Source organism: Oncorhynchus keta, chromosome 24 (assembly GCF_023373465.1).
Source record: "Oncorhynchus keta strain PuntledgeMale-10-30-2019 chromosome 24, Oket_V2, whole genome shotgun sequence".
Lineage (NCBI taxonomy): Eukaryota > Metazoa > Chordata > Actinopteri > Salmoniformes > Salmonidae > Oncorhynchus > Oncorhynchus keta.
Window position 1 is genome coordinate 44255271 of NC_068444.1, and position 17811 is coordinate 44273081.

General features: G+C 45.6%; 1 pseudogene; it reads left to right on the forward strand.

Annotated features, from left to right (window-relative positions):
• The window catches only part of LOC118357764 (ankyrin repeat and fibronectin type-III domain-containing protein 1-like), a 50837-nt pseudogene that overhangs the window by 7061 nt on the left and 25965 nt on the right, over window positions 1-17811 (forward strand).

Below are 17811 nucleotides of genomic sequence, written 5' to 3' on the forward strand. Positions count from 1 at the left end.
ACAACATATCAAAAAGCAATTAACACACACACACACACAAAATGTTTTAAAAAATATTAGAAAATAAATATAAAAAAAAAAACAGTACACACCCCTTGGAAGTCCTCGTCATAATATTTTGCTGCCTGTGCCATGTCCCATAGCAGTCTCTTTCTGATGTAAAGCAGAGGCAAACTGAACAAGTGGTGCATTTCATGCGACACAGAACACAACAACGCCTCCATGCTGTGCCCTTTTGGCCCTGAGGCACAGTCATGCCTGCAGTAATGAACTGTGGCATATGAACACCACTGGGGGTACAGGTAGAGGGGGCAGCTTGGCACCGGGGTCTCCCAGTCGGAGTCGCTATCACTGTGAAAGAAAACATAAAAAAAATATTTGTATTGTATGAGCCTTTTATCATCACATAAAATAAACAGATATGTATTGATTGTATAGAGCAGAGGGAACAGTCACTAAGGTGTTCCATTCAACTCCGGCCATTGTTGTGTGTGTATATATATATATATATATATACATATATTGTGGCAAACCTCTTCAAGGTTAGGAGCGTTTGTCACAAACTAAGTGGTAAACTGTCACCAAATCACCCAAGAATGAGAGTTCTTTCGAACAGGACAGTACCTGTGTGTTTGTTTCTCCGTCCTGGTCCACCCAGGCCGTAGGCGACGTCAAGGATAGCAGGGTTCGGTACACGAATCGGGTTCTCGGTAGGTCCAGGTCCAAACGCCAACAGGTAAGTCCAAAACAATCCAGCTCATACACGGTAAATCCAGCCAATCTCTATAGTCTCTTTCTCTATTGTTCATAGCTCCTTCCAGCACTCTCTCTTCCTCTTCCTGGTTTTTCTTGACCCTTTATCTGTGAGTCGGCTCCACCTTCTGAGGGTTCCCCTTGCTTCTGGGACTTGTAGTTTTGGCGGTCTGCCATTTTGTGATCTGTAGTTCTGACAGGGGTGGCCAATTTAGTGATCGGGCAGAGCCCGTTTATTAGTTCTGCTTTCACATATCTGCCACATATCACTCGACCCCCTTCTTTGCCACATATCTCTCCCCCTGGATCCGACCCCCTAGGTCGGGCTACCGCAGCAAAATATGCATGCATGCGGGATAAGCCATCCACGTTTCCCATTTCCTTCCCTGCTCTGTGTTTTAAGTCAAAATGAAACGGTTGGAGACTCAAAAACCACCGCATCACCCAAGCGTTCTTCTCTTCAGCCCTATGCATCCAGGTGAGTGGGGCATGGTCACTGATGAGGGTGAAGTGGCGCCCCAGCAGGTAGTACTTCAGCCTTTCTAGAGCCCACTTTACTGCCAGCGCCTCTTTCTCAACGACTGAGTAGTTGGTTTCCCGTGGTTCCAGCTTCCTGCTTAAAAACAGGATGGGGTGTTCCACCCCTTCTACCTCTTGGGACAGCACTGCTCCCAAGCCGACCTCTGAGGCATCCGAATGAACCACAAACTCTTTCTCAAAGTCTGGTACCACCAGCACTGGGTTACAGCAGAGAGCCTCCTGTAATGTCCTAAATGCTTTGGTGGCCCTTTCATCCCATTTGACCATGTTTGGCCCTCTGGCTCTAGTCATGTCGGTAAGTGGGGCGGCCACTGTGGCATAATTTGGGATGAACTTCCGGTAGTAACCGGTCAGCCCTAGGAAGGCTCGGACCTGCTTCTTATTTACTGGTTTCGGCCATTCTCTAATTGCCTTCACCTTCTTATGTTGGGGTTTGATTAACCCTCTTCCCACAGTGTATCCCAGATACTCTGTTTCCTCTAACCCCACATAACACTTGGCAGGGTTTGCCGTGAGCCCTGCCTTTCTAAGGGCATCTAACACTGCCTGTACCCGGGGTAAGTGGGATCCCCAATCTGGGCTGTAGATCCCCACGTCATCTAAATAAGCTGCGGCATATGCTTTGTGCAGTTTTAGGACTTTGTCCATGAGCCATTGAAAGGTGGCTGGGGCCCCGTGTAAGCCGAATGGCATGACGGTGTATTGAAACAAACCGTCAGGTGTTGTAAAGGCTGTCTTTTCTTTGGCCCTGGGGGTCAGAGGAATTTGCCAGTACCCTTTTGTCAGATCAAGGGTCGTAATGTACCGAGCATGACTAATTTTCTCCAGTAGGTCATCTACTCGGGGCATGGGGTAGGCATCAGACTTCGAGATTTTATTTACCTTCCGAAAGTCGTTACAGAACCGCAAAGACCCATCGGGCTTGGAGACCATCACAATTGGGCTAGACCACTCACTATGTGACTCTTCGACCACTCCAGCTGTTCTTGCCGTACAATACCGTTCAACCAGGCCCACGAGATGGTCGGCGGAAAGTACCTCGTTCTGGCCAATCCATCGTCTCACTTCTTGGGGTAGACCTCGCTGAAACTGGTTGAGTACGATGGTCTCGACAATCTCGGCGGATGACCGGGTCTCTGGTCGCAACCATTTCCGTGCCAGGTGAATCAAGTCGAACATTTACATTTTACATTTACATTTAAGTCATTTAGCAGACGCTCTTATCCAGAGCGACTTACAAATTGGTGCATACACCTTATGACATCCAGTGGAACAGCCACTTGCATCTAAATCTTTTTTTTTTTTGGGGGAGAAGGGGGGTGAGAAGGATTACTTACCCTTACTTACCCTATCCTAGGTATTCCATGAAGAGGTGGGGTTTCAGGTGTCTCCGGAAGGTGGTGATTGACTCCGCTGTCCTGGCGTCGTGAGGGCGTTTGTTCCACCATTGGGGGGCCAGAGCAGCGAACAGTTTTGACTGGGCTGAGCGGGAACTGTACTTCCTCAGTGGTAGGGAGGCGAGCAGGCCAGAGGTGGATGAACGCAGTGCCCTTGTTTGGGTGTAGGGCCTGATCAGAGCCTGGAGGTACTGAGGTGCCGTTCCCCTCACAGCTCCGTAGGCAAGCACCATGGTCTTGTAGCGGATGCGAGCTTCAACTGGAAGCCAGTGGAGAGAGCGGAGGAGCGGGGTGACGTGAGAGAACTTGGGAAGGTTGAACACCAGACGGGCTGCGGCGTTCTGGATGAGTTGTAGGGGTTTAATGGCACAGGCAGGGAGCCCAGCCAACAGCGAGTTGCAGTAATCAAGACGGGAGATGACAAGTGCCTGGATTAGGACCTGCGCCGCTTCCTGTGTGAGGCAGGGTCGTACTCTGCGGATGTTGTAGAGCATGAACCTACAGGAACGGGACACCGCCTTGATGTTAGTTGAGAACGTCAGGGTGTTGTCCAGGATCACGCCAAGGTTCTTAGCGCTCTGGGAGGAGGACACAATGGAGTTGTCAACCGTGATGGCGAGATCATGGAACGGGCAGTCCTTCCCCGGGAGGAAGAGGAGCTCCGTCTTGCTGAGGTTCAGCTTGAACATCTGTGTTCGTGGGGGTTGTCCCGGTCGGTAGGACCACTGGTGGAAGCGGTGTGCCCTCACGGTATCGGTCACTCGCAATCTAGTCAGGATCTCCCCCTTTAGTTTATCGTAATCCTGTGCATCTTTCAACTCCAGGTCGAAATACGCTTTTTGAGTGTCCCCTGCCAGGTATGGTGCCAGAAGCCCTGCCCATTCTTCTTTCGGCCACTTCTCCCTCTCTGCCGTCCTTTCGAAGGTGGTAAGATATGCTTCCACATCATCCTGCGCTGTCATTTTTTGAAGAAAATGATTGGCCCTCCTCTGGGTATTTGCAGCTGGTAATTGAACCCCAATTTGGTCCGCTAGCCCCTTTAGGCCTTCTCTTAACTCCCGGGTGTTTCTCTCTTGCTCTTCTATGAGCAGCTGGTTGGTGCGGTGCTGGATCTGTAACGTGTCCTGATACATTCGCATTGCATCCTGATTAACTATTTGTTGAGCTCTAGTTGCCTCTTGTTGGGCGACCGCCGCTTGTAACAGGGCCTGTATGGCTCCCTCCATACAAATTTTCCTGAAAAACTGTCCTAACCAAACAAAGCCAACAAAAAAAAAAAAACCTGACTCCCCTTTGGAGTGCTAACTGAACATTTATTTATTTTTTCCTTCTACCTAACCAGTGGTATGTTAGTCTGCCCGCATCCTCCACCACGTGTGGCAAACCTCTTCAAGGTTAGGAGCGTTTGTCACAAACTAAGTGGTAAACTGTCACCAAATCACCCAAGAATGAGAGTTCTTTCGAACAGGACAGTTCCTGTGTGCTTGTTTCTCCGTCCTGGTCCACCCAGGCCGTAGGCGAGGTCAAGGTTTTAACAAGATGTTTATCTTTCATTTGCTGTATTGGACTTGTTAATGTGTGAAAGTTACATATTTCTGAAAATATTTTTTAATTTCGCGCACTGCCTTTTCAGAGGAATGTTGTCGAGCCTGCGCTATAAAGGTTAATGCAACCGCTGTGTCAGATTTCAAAAAAACTTTATGGAAAAAGCAAACCATGCAATAATCTGAGACGGCCCTCAGAAAACAAATACAATTATCCGCCATGTTGGAGTCAACAGAAATCAGAAATCACATTATAAATATTCCCTTACCTTTGACGATCTTCATCAGAATGCACCCCCAGGAATCCTAGTTCCACAATAAATGCTTGATTTGTTTGATAATGTCCATTATTTATGTCCAAGTAGCTACTTTTGTTAGCGTGTTTAGTACACAAATCCAAACGCTCGTGCAGGTCCATACGAATGTCGGACGAAAACTTCAAAAAGTTATATTACAGGTCAAAGAAACTTGTCAAACTAAGTATAGAATCAATCTTTATGATGTTGTTATCATAAATCTTCTATAAAGTTCCAACCGGAGAATTCCTACGACTGTAGAGAAGCCATGGAACGCTGGTCGCTATCATGTGAAATGCGCATGAATATGACCTGGCTCTCTGCCAGACCACTGACTCAAAGAGCTCCCATCCGGCTCCACAACACAGTAGAAGCCTCATTCGAGTTTCTAAAGACTTTTGACATCTAGTGCAACTTTATCCATATCCCAAGGTGTATTCAATAGGGGCTGGGTTGAAAATTGACCAACCTCAGATTTCCCTCTTCCTGTTTGGATTTCATCTCAGGTTTCTGCCTGCCATATGAGTTCTGTTATACTCACAGACATCATTCAAACAGTTTTAGAAACTTTTAGAAACTATCCAATACTAATAATACTATACATATATTAGCAACTGGGACTGAGGAGCAGGCAGTTTACTCTGGGCACCTTTCATCCAAGCTACTCAATACTGTCCCTGCAGCCATAAGAAGATAACATGATAAAACTGTTGATACAGGACCAAATTTTGAAATTGCACCTTGTTTATTCTACTATTCTACCTCGCAACGGAAAGTTTAGTTTATTCCCTATGCACAAATGTAACTGTGAGTGTGCGTATGTGCGTTCGCATTCACGTGCGTGTGTGAATGCGTGTGCTCCACAGTGAGGTAGAGCAGTTCCCCTTCCCACAGTCCTCTGTTGGGTGAGACGCTAGTAGAGGACACCAGACTACTGCAGTGCAACATTACTGACCTCACACCTGTGAGTATACTCAAACATCAGAGTCATGTTCGCCCAGTAGGGCACACTGTACCAAAACGTTTTGCAATGGAAGAATTCAATTCCGTGGCAAAAATTCTATGCTCTTATTGGACAAGTTTAGATGACACCTACCCGTTTTACGCTGTTTTCTACCTACTGAACTCAACCCAAGGCTATTCCAAAGCACTGATTTTGTTTCGCCCCAGCTACCAGTGAATAGCCCTCCTGCATAAACTTCCACCATACCTTTCTTCATTATTAAAACCTGTTACGGCTAGACGTTCTGCTAGCGGAACATCTCGACAACTTCCGGTGAAATTGCAGAGCACAAAATTCAAATTAAATTATTCTAAATGTTCAACTTTCATAAAATCACAAGTGCAATACATCAAAAATGAAGCTTAACTTCTTGTTAATCCAGCCACCAGATTTCAAAAAGGCTTTACGGCGAAAGCAAACCATGCGATTATCTGAGGACAGCGCCCCATCATACAAATGCATGTCAAACATATTTCAACCAGGGAGGTGTGACTTGAAAATCAGAAATAGGGATACAAAAAATGCCTTACCTTTGATGATCTTCTTCTGTTGGCACTCCAAAAGGTCCCAGTTACATCACAAATGGTCCTTTTGTTCAATAATGTCCTTTACATCCATAAAAACTCAGTTTAGCTGGCGCGCTTCAGTCAATAATCCACTAAATTTCCCTACATCAAAATGCATACAAAATTAATCCCAAACGTTACTAATAAACTTTTCCAAACAAGTCAAACAACGTTTATAATAAAACATTATGTATCCTAATACGCAAGTAAATGATAAAATTGAAGACGGAGAATTGTTATTGTCTTTACTGGAGATAAACAAGAAAGAACGCGCTTTCCTCCATGCGCTTGGAAACACTACATCCAAAATGGGAGCCATCTAGAAAAACTACAATTTCTGGGTAATTTTTCCAAAAAACAGCCTGAAACTCTTTCTAAAGACTGTTGACATCTAGTGGAAGCCCTGCCATTTGGAAGGATTTGGGCTTATAATTATAGTACTAGCCATTGAAAATAATGGTAAACTGAAAATATTTTGGGGGCGGATGGTTTGTCCTCGGGGTTTCGCCTGCCTTATCAGTTATGTTATACTCACAGACATAATTTCAACAGTTGTAGAAATGTTAGTGTTTTCTATCCAAATCTACCATTAAATGCGTATCCTAGCTTCTGGGCCTGAGTAACAGGCAGTTTACTTTGGGCATGCTTTTCGTCCGGACTTGAAAATACTGCCTCCTAGCCCAAAGAGGGCGAGATACCAGACCCAGTCTCATGGATGGCTAACTGTGGAGATCCAATCGATCACCCCTGAGTTAGGTATATATGCTTTTAGATGTTTGTAACTTACTTGTGGAATGATCTCCAAGGCTCTCTAAAATTGGATGAATTGGTTCCTCTTTGGCAATTGATTGAGGATCTTTTTACTGAAGAATGTGTTTGTTTTCTATGATTGTGTTTTGTTTTTCGTGTATTGATGTGAATATTGATGTGTATAGTGATGTGTATTGTGTATATTCATGTGTATTAATGTGTATACTGGGCTCATCTATAAAATAGATATTGGTCTCTAGGCATGACTCCCTGTTAAAATAAGGGTAAAATTAAATAAATAAACTTATTCTATCAATATGTCCAAGCTAAAATACCACCCCTGCAGGATTAACTGACTCAACTCGGCCCTGTCCACCCAAATGAAGTTCCGTTATCTCTTGACCCTAATCCCTACAGATCTGATAGATGCCGCTCTGCCTTACTACTGAGCTAAAATACAGCTAGGGACTGTCCCTCAAACTCAACAGTGCGAGCCTTACAGTAGAGTAGGCTATCTCCGAAGTTGAGTGCCTATGCTCCTTTACCCTGCAATCCGGCACCTCTTCAGGATCATCCAGGCCAGAGCTTCAACTTTAGAACACTATGAGAGGCTCTCTCCCGGGTTAGCCCAGAATCTCTCCTCCTACTACCCCCATCAATGCACTCCATACCTAGAGTTGGGTCTCAGGTTAGGTTCCTTTATACCAGCCACTCGAGTCTCTGATAGACTATCTAACGAGATGCTACGAAAATCCTCAATCAATCAAGTCTATTCCGGAAAACCTAGAGTAACATAACATGTACTTGTACGACTCTTTGATGACACAGGGTTTCAGAACAATAAAGCATGTTTATTCAGAATTCCAGAAACAGGCATAAAAAAATCCCAGATCAATCAATCAATCAATCACAAATCAACATCACAAATCAAATGATATGCAAAAAAATGTACAGTAAATTAAATTGATAGACCACTTTCAGCGCCCTTACCTAAACAGCCGTTGGGCTGCGCCAATAAAATGTTAGTTTTTTGTCTATTACAATTTTATGAGAAGCACAATATTTAATAACAAGAAAAATGGTTTCTTACCTTTTACAACACTATAAACAGTTTTTTGGCTCCCCCCTCAGGACGTTCAGTCCCTGAAATGGCGTCTAAAACTCTAACAACTACTTTACCAAACCTCTATGAATGAGGTAACCTTAAGGATGTCATGGTTCCACCTGTCACCAGAGGGCGGAAGAGACAGTCCTAGAGACATCACCAACAAACTAACATGGTCCAAGCACACCAAGACAGTCGTGAATAGGGCATGACAAAACCTATTCCCCCTCAGGAGACTGAAAAGATTTGGCATGGGTCCTCAGATCCTCAAAAGGTTCTACAGCTGCACCATCGAGAGCATGGTTGCATCACTGTCTGGTACGGCAACTGCTCCGCCTCCAACCGCAAGGCACTACAGAGGGTAGTGCGAATGGCCCAGTACATCTCTGGGGCCAAGCTTCCTGCCATCCAGGACCTCTATACCAGGTGGTGTCAGAGGAAGGCCCTAAAATTTGTCAAAGACTCCAGCCACGCTATTCATAGACTGCTCTCTCTGCTACCGCACGGCAAGCGGTACAGGAGTGCCAAGTCTAGGTCCAAGAGGCTTCTAAACAGCTTCTACCCTCAAGGCATAAGACTCGTGAACATCTAGTCAAATGGCTACCCAGACTATTTGCATTGCCCATCCCCCTCTTTACACCACTGCTACTCTCTGTTGTTATCATCTACGCACATTAGTAGTCACTTTAATAACTCTACCTACATGTACATACTACCTCGACTAAACGGTGCCCACGCACATTAACTCTGTATCGGCACCCCCCTTATATATAGTCTCGCTATTGTTATTTTACTGCTGCTCTTTAATTACTTGTTACTTTTATGTCTTATTCTCACCCATATTTTTGTTTAAACTGCATTGTTGTTTAGGGGCTCGTAAGTAAGCATTTCACTGTAAGGTATTAATTTCACTGTAAGCACTACACCTGTTGTATTCGGCACATGTGACTAATAACATTTGATTAGATTTGATTAATGACACTCAGGTGTGTCCTATTACTCTGCATATTAAGATAGGTATGTTTTCTGGTTTCCTTTGCAGAAGCTTGAATTGTTTACCGTGTGCTTTCCTTTCCTGAGTGAGGTTTCGAGACTGAGTGTTTGTTGTTTTTTCGAGTGTACTGTGATCCTGCGGCTACCGTTTCTCAGTAAAGTATTATGTTTATCCTTAACCACCAATTCCTCGCCTGTCTCTTCTCTGCACCTGGGTCCAACCTTACCACGTCACAAAAGATTCCTCCTCGAATTTTACTTTAACTGAGTATGATACAAATCTAAATATAAGTGCAATAAAAATCTAAAGATATTTGAAGTTTAAAAGCTACAGCAAAAAAAACTTTTTTCCAGCAGTCGACAGGTTCTTCTTTCTCAAGGAGAGTGCTCCTCTCCAAAAACCATAGCTCTTTTATACCCTCCATTCTATTTTCTGCTAGACCAACGTGACTGACACCTGCTCCGATGACGCATTCAGTGGTCCTTTCCCTTGCCTAGGCAGGACGCTCGCCTACACAGGATGCCCGCCTTGATAGGATGTCTCCTCCTGGCAGCTCTGACCAGGGAACTTCCAGCATTATTAATGTACTTTATTAACCTTAACTTTTAAAACATACATTTTTAAACATTATCGTTCCCCACTTAGCTCCATTAAAATCCCCCTCTAACCTAACTTACTACCTCTTAGATATCCAACAAGTTAAACACCCCATCATTACAACATTTCAGCATTATAACCTTTCATTATCAACCTCCTACAGGCTTAACAAACCTTGTCTATATGCATCATACTTTAATGCAAACAACATTAGAACAGTGTTAACCATTTTACTGCATTACTTTAATCCCCCATTTAATAGCATCTTCCACAGTACATTTCCACACGCTTTCAAACAACACCATTTAACATATTTAACCTTTTAATCATTATTTTGGTCCATTCCAGTCCCAATTAATTTATTAAACTTGTTTTTCTTATTTTCCTCAGTTAAAGTCAATTCTCTCTCAATGTTCTTCCTTCTTTGTGCTCTCTGTGTGTGTTTGAAAGTGAAACTTCTTCATGAGTGTGAGTGTGCGTGTGCGTGTATGCAAATGTGTCTCTAAAATGTCACAGAGAACTAGGCCTTAGCCTACTACTCTTGACAAATAAATAACTTTGTTTCCAGAAAATTTGACATCCAAGTTCAATGCCTCAGTCAGAGAGGCGGAACACACTGACACGCGCACACATATGTACACACAGGCCCATCACATCAGAATGTCAAAAAGTCACAATGTCTCAGTCAATACTTTCCGAATGCACTGAGAATACAAACATTAAGGACACCTGCTCTTTCTATGACAGACTGACCATATGGATCCAGGTTAAAGCTATGATCCCTTATTGGTTTCACTTGTTAAATCCACTTAAATCCTAAAAATTCTACAGCTGCCCCATCGAGAGCATCCTGATGGATTGCATCACCGCCTGGTATGGCAACTGCTCGACATTTGACCATAAGGAGCTACAGAGGGTAGTGCGTATGGCCCAGTACATCACTGGGGTAGATCTGACTGCCATCTAGGACCTATATACTAGGCGGTGTCAGAGGAAAGACCAACAAAAGTTTCAAAGAGTCCATTCACCCAAGTCATAGACTGCTCTCTCTGCTACCGTATTTCTTGTATTTATTTAACATTTATTTAACCAAGTAGGCCATTTGAGAACAAGTTCTCATTTACAACTGCAACCTGGCCAAGACAAAGCAAAGCAGTGCGACACAAACAACACAGAGTTACACATGGAATAAACAAATGTACAGTCAATAATAATAATAATAATAATAATATATGCCATTTAGCAGACGCTTTTATCCAAAGCGACTTACAGTCATGTGTGCATACATTCTATGTATGGAGATGAGGTAGTTGGGTAGGCTATTTACAGATGGGCTGTGTACAGGTGCAATGCTCTGACAACTGATGCTTAAAGTTAGTGAGGGAGATATACGTCTCCAGCTTCAGTGATTTTTGCAATTCGTTCCAGTCATTGGCAGCAGAGCACTGTAAGGAAAGGCGGCCAAAGGAGGAGTTGGCTTTGGGGATGACCAGTGAAATATACCCGCTGGAACATGGGTATGGGTGGGTGCTGCTATGGTGACAAGTGAGCTGAGATAAGGCTGGGTTTACCTAGCAAAGACTTATAGATGACCTGGGGCCACTGGGTTTGGCAAAGAATATGAAGCGAGGGCCAGCCAACAAGAGCATACAGGTCGCAGTAGTGGGTAGTATATGGGGATTTGGTGATAAAATGGATGGCACTGTGATATACTACATCCAATTTGCTGAGTAGAGTGTTGGAGGCTATTTTGTAAATGATATCGCCGAAGTCAAGGATCGGTGGGATAGTCAGTTTACCGAGAGTATGTTTGGCAGGATGCTTTGTAGCGAAATAGGAAGCCGATTCTAAATGTAATTTCGGATTGGAGATGCTTAATGTGAGTCTGGAAGGAGAGTTTACAGTCTAGCCAGACACCTAGGTACTTATAGATGTCCACATATTCAAGTTCGGAACCATCCAGGGTGGTGATGCTGGTCAGGCGTGCGGGTGCAGGCAGCGAACGGTTGAAAAGCATGCATTTGGTTTTACTAGCGTTTAAGAGCAGTTGGAGGCCACGGAAGGAGTGTTGTATGGCATTGAAGCTCGTTTGTCCAAGGACGGGCCGGAAGTATATAGAATGGAGTCGTCTGCGTAGAGGTGGATCAGGGAATCGCCCGCAGCAAGAGCAACATCATTGATATATACAGAGAAAAGAGTCGGCCCGAGAATTGAACCCTGTGGCACCCCCATAGAGACTGCCAGAGGACCGGACAGCATGCCCTCCGATTTGACACACTGAACTCTGTCTGCAAAGTAATTGGTGAACCAGGCAAGGCAGTCATCCGAAAAACCGAGGCTACTGAATCTGCTGATAAGAATATTTTTTTATTTTTTTATTTTTTATTTCACCTTTATTTAACCAGGTAGGCTAGTTGAGAACAAGTTCTCATTTGCAACTGCGACCTGGCCAAGATAAAGCATAGCAGTGTGAACAGACAACACAGAGTTACACATGGAGTAAACAATTAGCAAGTCAATAACACAGTAGAAAAAAAAAATGGGCAGTCTATATACAATGTGTGCAAAAGGCATGAGGAGGTAGGCGAATAATACAATTTTGCAGATTAACACTGGAGTGATAAATGATCAGATGGGCATGTACAGGTAGAGATATTGGTGTGCAAAAGAGCAGAAAAGTAAATAAATAAAAACAGTATAAAAACAGTATGGGAATGAGGTAGGTGAAAAGGGTGAGCTATTTACCAATAGACTATGTACAGCTGCAGCGATCGGTTAGCTGCTCGGATAGCTGATGTTTGAAGTTGGTGAGGGAGATAAAAGTCTCCAACTTCAGCGATTTTTGCAATTCGTTCCAGTCACAGGCAGCAGAGTACTGGAACGAAAGGCGGCCAAATGAGGTGTTGGCTTTAGGGATGATCAGTGAGATACACCTGCTGGAGCGCGTGCTACGGATGGGTGTTGCCATCGTGACCAGTGAACTGAGATAAGGCGGAGCTTTACCTAGCATGGACTTGTAGATGACCTGGAGCCAGTGGGTCTGGCGACGAATATGTAGTGAGGGCCAGCCGACTAGAGCATACAAGTCGCAGTGGTGGGTGGTATAAGGTGCTTTAGTGACAAAACGGATGGCACTGTGATAGACTGCATCCAGTTTGCTGAGTAGAGTGTTGGAAGCCATTTTGTAGATGACATCGCCGAAGTCGAGGATCGGTAGGATAGTCAGTTTTACTAGGGTAAGCTTGGCAGCGTGGGTGAAGGAGGCTTTGTTGCGGAATAGAAAGCCGACTCTGGATTTGATTTTTGATTGGAGATGTTTGATGTGAGTCTGGAAGGAGAGTTTGCAGTCTAGCCAGACACCTAGGTACTTATAGATGTCCACATATTCAAGGTTGGAACCATCCAGGGTGGTGATGCTAGTCGGGCATGCGGGTGCAGGCAGCGATCGGTTGAAAAGCATGCATTTGGTTTTACTCGCGTTTAAGAGCAGTTGGAGGCCACGGAAGGAGTGCTGTATGGCATTGAAGCTCGTTTGGAGGTTGGATAGCACAGTGTCCAATGACGGGCCGAATGTATATAGAATGGTGTCGTCTGCGTAGAGGTGGATCAGGGAATCGCCCGCAGCAAGAGCAACATCATTGATATATACAGAGAAAAGAGTCGGCCCGAGAATTGAACCCTGTGGCACCCCCATAGAGACTGCCAGAGGACCGGACAGCATGCCCTCCGATTTGACACACTGAACTCTGTCTGCAAAGTAATTGGTGAACCAGGCAAGGCAGTCATCCGAAAAACCGAGGCTGTTGAGTCTGCCGATAAGAATTTGGTGATTGACAGAGTCGAAAGCCTTGGCGAGGTCGATGAAGACGGCTGCACAGTACTGTCTTTTATCGATGGCGGTTATGATATCATTTAGTACCTTGAGTGTGGCTGAGGTGCACCCGTGACCGGCTTGGAAACCAGATTGCACAGCGGAGAAGGTACGGTGGGATTCGAGATGGTCAGTGACCTGTTTGTTGACTTGGCTTTCGAAGACCTTAGATAGGCAGGGCAGGATGGATATAGGTCTATAGCAGTTTGGGTCCAGGGTGTCTCCCCCTTTGAAGAGGGGGATGACTGCGGCAGCTTTCCAATCCTTGGGGATCTCAGACGATATGAAAGAGAGGTTGAACAGGCTGGTAATAGGGGTTGCGACAATGGCGGCAGATAGTTTCAGAAATAGCGGGTCCAGATTGTCAAGCCCAGCTGATTTGTACGGGTCAAGGTTTTGCAGCTCTTTCAGAACATCTGCTATCTGGATTTGGGTAAAGGAGAACCTGGAGAGGCTTGGGTGAGGAACTACGGGGGGGCGGAGCTGTTGGCCGAGGTTGGAGTAGCCAGGCGGAAGGCATGGCCAGCCGTTGAGAAGTGCTTATTGAAGTTTTCGATAATCATGGATTTATCGGTGGAGACCGTGTTTCCTAGCCTCAGTGCAGTGGGCAGCTGGGAGGAGGTGCTCTTGTTCTCCATGGACTTCACAGTGTCCCAGAACTTTTTGGAGTTGGAGCTACAGGATGCAAACTTCTGCCTGAAGAAGCTGGCCTTAGCTTTCCTGACTGACTGCGTGTATTGGTTCCTGACTTCCCTGAACAGTTGCATATCACGGGGCTATTCGATGCTATTGCAGTCCGCCACAGGATGTTTTTGTGCTGGTCGAGGGCAGTCAGGTCTGGAGTGAACCAAGGGCTGTATCTGTTCTTGGTTCTGCATTTTTTGAACGGAGCATGCTTATCTAAAATGGTGAGGAAGTTACTTTTAAAGAATGACCAGGCATCCTCAACTGACGGGATGAGGTCAATGTCCTTCCAGGATACACGGGCCAGGTCGATTAGAAAGGCCTGCTCACAGAAGTGTTTTAGGGAGCGTTTGACAGTGATGAGGGGTGGTCGTTTGACTGCGGCTCCGTGGCGGATACAGGCGATGAGGCAGTGATCGCTGAGATCCTGGTTGAAGACAGCGGAGGTATATTTGGAGGGCCAGTTGGTCAGGATGACGTCTATGAGGGTGCCCTTGTTTACAGAGTTAGGGTTGTACCTGGTGGGTTCCTTGATGATTTGAGTGAGATTGAGGGCATCTAGCTTAGATTGTAGGACTGCCGGGGTGTTAAGCATATCCCAGTTTAGGTCACCTAACAGAACAAACTCTGAAGCTAGATGGGGGCGATCAATTCACAAATGGTGTCCAGGGCGCAGCTGGGAGCTGACGGGGGTCGGTAGCAGGCGGCAACAGTGATAGACTTGTTTCTGGAGAGAGTAATTTTCAAAATTAGTAGTTCAAACTGTTTGGGTATGGACCTGGAAAGTATGACATTACTTTGCAGGCTATCTCTGCAGTAGACTGCGACTCCGCCCCCTTTGGCAGTTCTATCTTGACGGAAGATGTTATAGTTGGGTATGGAAATCTCTGAATTTTGGTGGCCTTCCTGAGCCAGGATTCAGACACGGCAAGGACATCAGGGTTAGCAGAGTGTGCTAAAGCAGTGAGTAAAACAAACTTAGGGAGGAGGCTTCTGATGTTGACATGCATAAAACCAAGACTTTTTCGATCACAGAAGTCAACAAATGAGGGTACCTGGGGGCATGCAGGGCCTGGGTTTACCTCCACATCACCCGCGGAACAGAGAAGGAGTAGTATGAGGGTGCGGCTAAAGGCTATCAAAACTGGTCGCCTAGAGCGTTGGGGGCAGAGGATAAGAGGAGCAGGTTTCTGGGCATGGTAGAATATATTCAGGGCATAATGCGCAGACAGGGGTATGGTGGGGTGCGGGTACAGCGGAGGTAAGCCCAGGCACTGGGTGATGATGAGAGAGGTTGGTGGAAAGCCTTGGCAAGGTCGATGAAGACGGCTGCACAGTACTGCCTTTTATCGATGGCGGTTATGATATCGTTTAGTACCTTGAGCGTGGCTGAGGTGCACCCGTGACTGGCTCGGAAACCAGATTGCACAGCGGAGAAGGTACGGTGGGATTCGAGATGGTCTGGGATCTGTTTGTTGACTTGGCTTTCGAAGACCTTAGATAGGCAGGGCAGGATGGATATAGGTCTGTAACAGTTTGGGTCCAGGGTGTCTCCCCCTTTGAAGAGGGGGATGACTGCGGCAGCTTTCCAATCCTTGGGGATCTCAGACGATATGAAAGAGAGGTTGAACAGGCTGGTAATAGGGGTTGCAACAATGGCGGCGGATAGTTTCAGAAATAGAGGGTCCAGATTGTCAAGCCCAGCTGATTTGTACGGGTCCAGGTTTTGCAGCTCTTTCAGAACATCTGCTATCTGGATTTGGGTGAAGGAGAACCTGGAGAGGCTTGGGCCAGTAGCTGCGGGGGGGCGGAGCTGTTGGCCGAGGTTGGAGTAGCCAGGCGGAAGGCATGGCCAGCCGTTGAGAAATGCTTGTTGAAGTTTTCGATAATCATGGATTTATCGGTGGCCTCAGTGCAGTGGGCAGCTGGGAGGAGGTGCTCTTGTTCTCCATGTACTTCACAGTGTCCCAGAACGTTTTGGAGTTGGAGCTACAGTATTGTCTTTTATCGATGGCGGATATGATATCGTTTAGGACCTTGAGCGTGGCTGATGTGCACCCATGACCAGCTCGGAAACCAGATTACATAGTGGAGAAGGTACGGTGGGATTCGAAATGGTCTGGGATCTGTTTGTTAACTTGGCTTTCCACGACTTTAGAAAAGCAGGGTAGGATAGATATACAGTAGGTCTGTAACAGTTTGGGTCTAGAGTGTCTCCCCCTTTGAAGAGGGAGATGACAGCGGCAGCTTTCCAATCTTCAGGGATCTCAGACGATACAAAAGAGAGGTTGAACAGGCTAGTAATAGGGGTTGCAACAATTGGGGCAGATAATTTTAGAAAGAGAGGGTCCAGATTGTCTAGCACTGCTGATTTGTATGGCTCCAGATTTTGCAGCTATCTGGATTTGGGTGAAGTGGGGGAAATGGGGGAGACTTGGGCAAATTGCTGTGGGGGGTGCAGATCTGTTGACCGGGTTGGGTGGAAAATATGGCCAGCCATAGAAAAATGCTTATTGAAATTCTCGATGATCGTAGATTCATTGGTGGTGACAGTGTTTCCTAGCCTCAGTGCAGTGGGCAGCTGGGAGGAGATGCTCTTATTCTCCATGGACTTTACAGTAACCCAGAACTTTTTGGAGTTTGTGCTACAGGATGCAAATTTATGTTTGAGAAAGCTAGCCTTTGCTTTCCTAACTGCCTGTATAAAGTGGTTCCTAACTTTCCTGAAAAGTTGCATATTGCATGGGCTATTCGATGCTAATGCAGTACACCGCAATATGTTTTTGTGCTGGTCAAGGGCAGTCAAGTCTGGAGTGAACCAAGGGCTATATCTGTTCTTAGTTCTACATTTTTTTAATGGGGCATGCTTATTTAAGATGGTGAGGAAAGCACTTTTTTAAGAATAAACAGACATCCTCTACTGACGGAATAAGGTCCAAATATTTCCAGGATACCCGGGCCAGGTCGATTAGAAAGGCCTGCTTGCTGAAGAGTTTTAGGGAGCGTTTGACAGTGATGAGGGGTGGTCGTTTGACCGCTGACCCATAATGGATGCAGGCAATGAGGCAGTGATCGCTGAGATCCTGGTTGAAGACAGCAGAAGTGTATTCAGAGGGCAGGTTGGGTAGGATGATATCTATGAGTGTGCCCATGTTTATGGATTTAGGGTTGTACCTGGTAGGTTCCTTGAAAATTTGTGTGAGATTGAGGGCATCTAGCTTAGATTGTAGGACGGCCGGGGTGTTAAGCACTAAATAAACTTCAGTTAGTGCTAAATACGGCTGCTAGAATCCTGACTAGAACCCCAAAATTTGATCATATTACTCCAGTGCTAGCCTCCCTACACTTGCTTCCTGTCAAGGCAAGGGCTGATTTGAAGGTTTTACTGCTAACCTACAAAGCATAAATGGGCTTGCTCCTACCTATCTCTCTGATTTGGTCCTGCCATACATACCTACACGTACGCTACGGTCACAAGATGCAGGCCTCCTAATTGTCCCTAGAATTTCTAAGCAAACAGCTGGAGGCAGGGCTTTCTCCTATAGAGCTCCATTTTTATGGAATGGTCTGCCTACCCATGTAAGAGATGCAAACTCGGTCTCAACCTTTAAGTCTTTACTGAAGACTCATCTCTTCAGTGGGTCATATGATTGAGTGTAGTCTGGCCCAGGAGTGGGAAGGTGAATGGAAAGGCTCTGGAGCAACGAACCG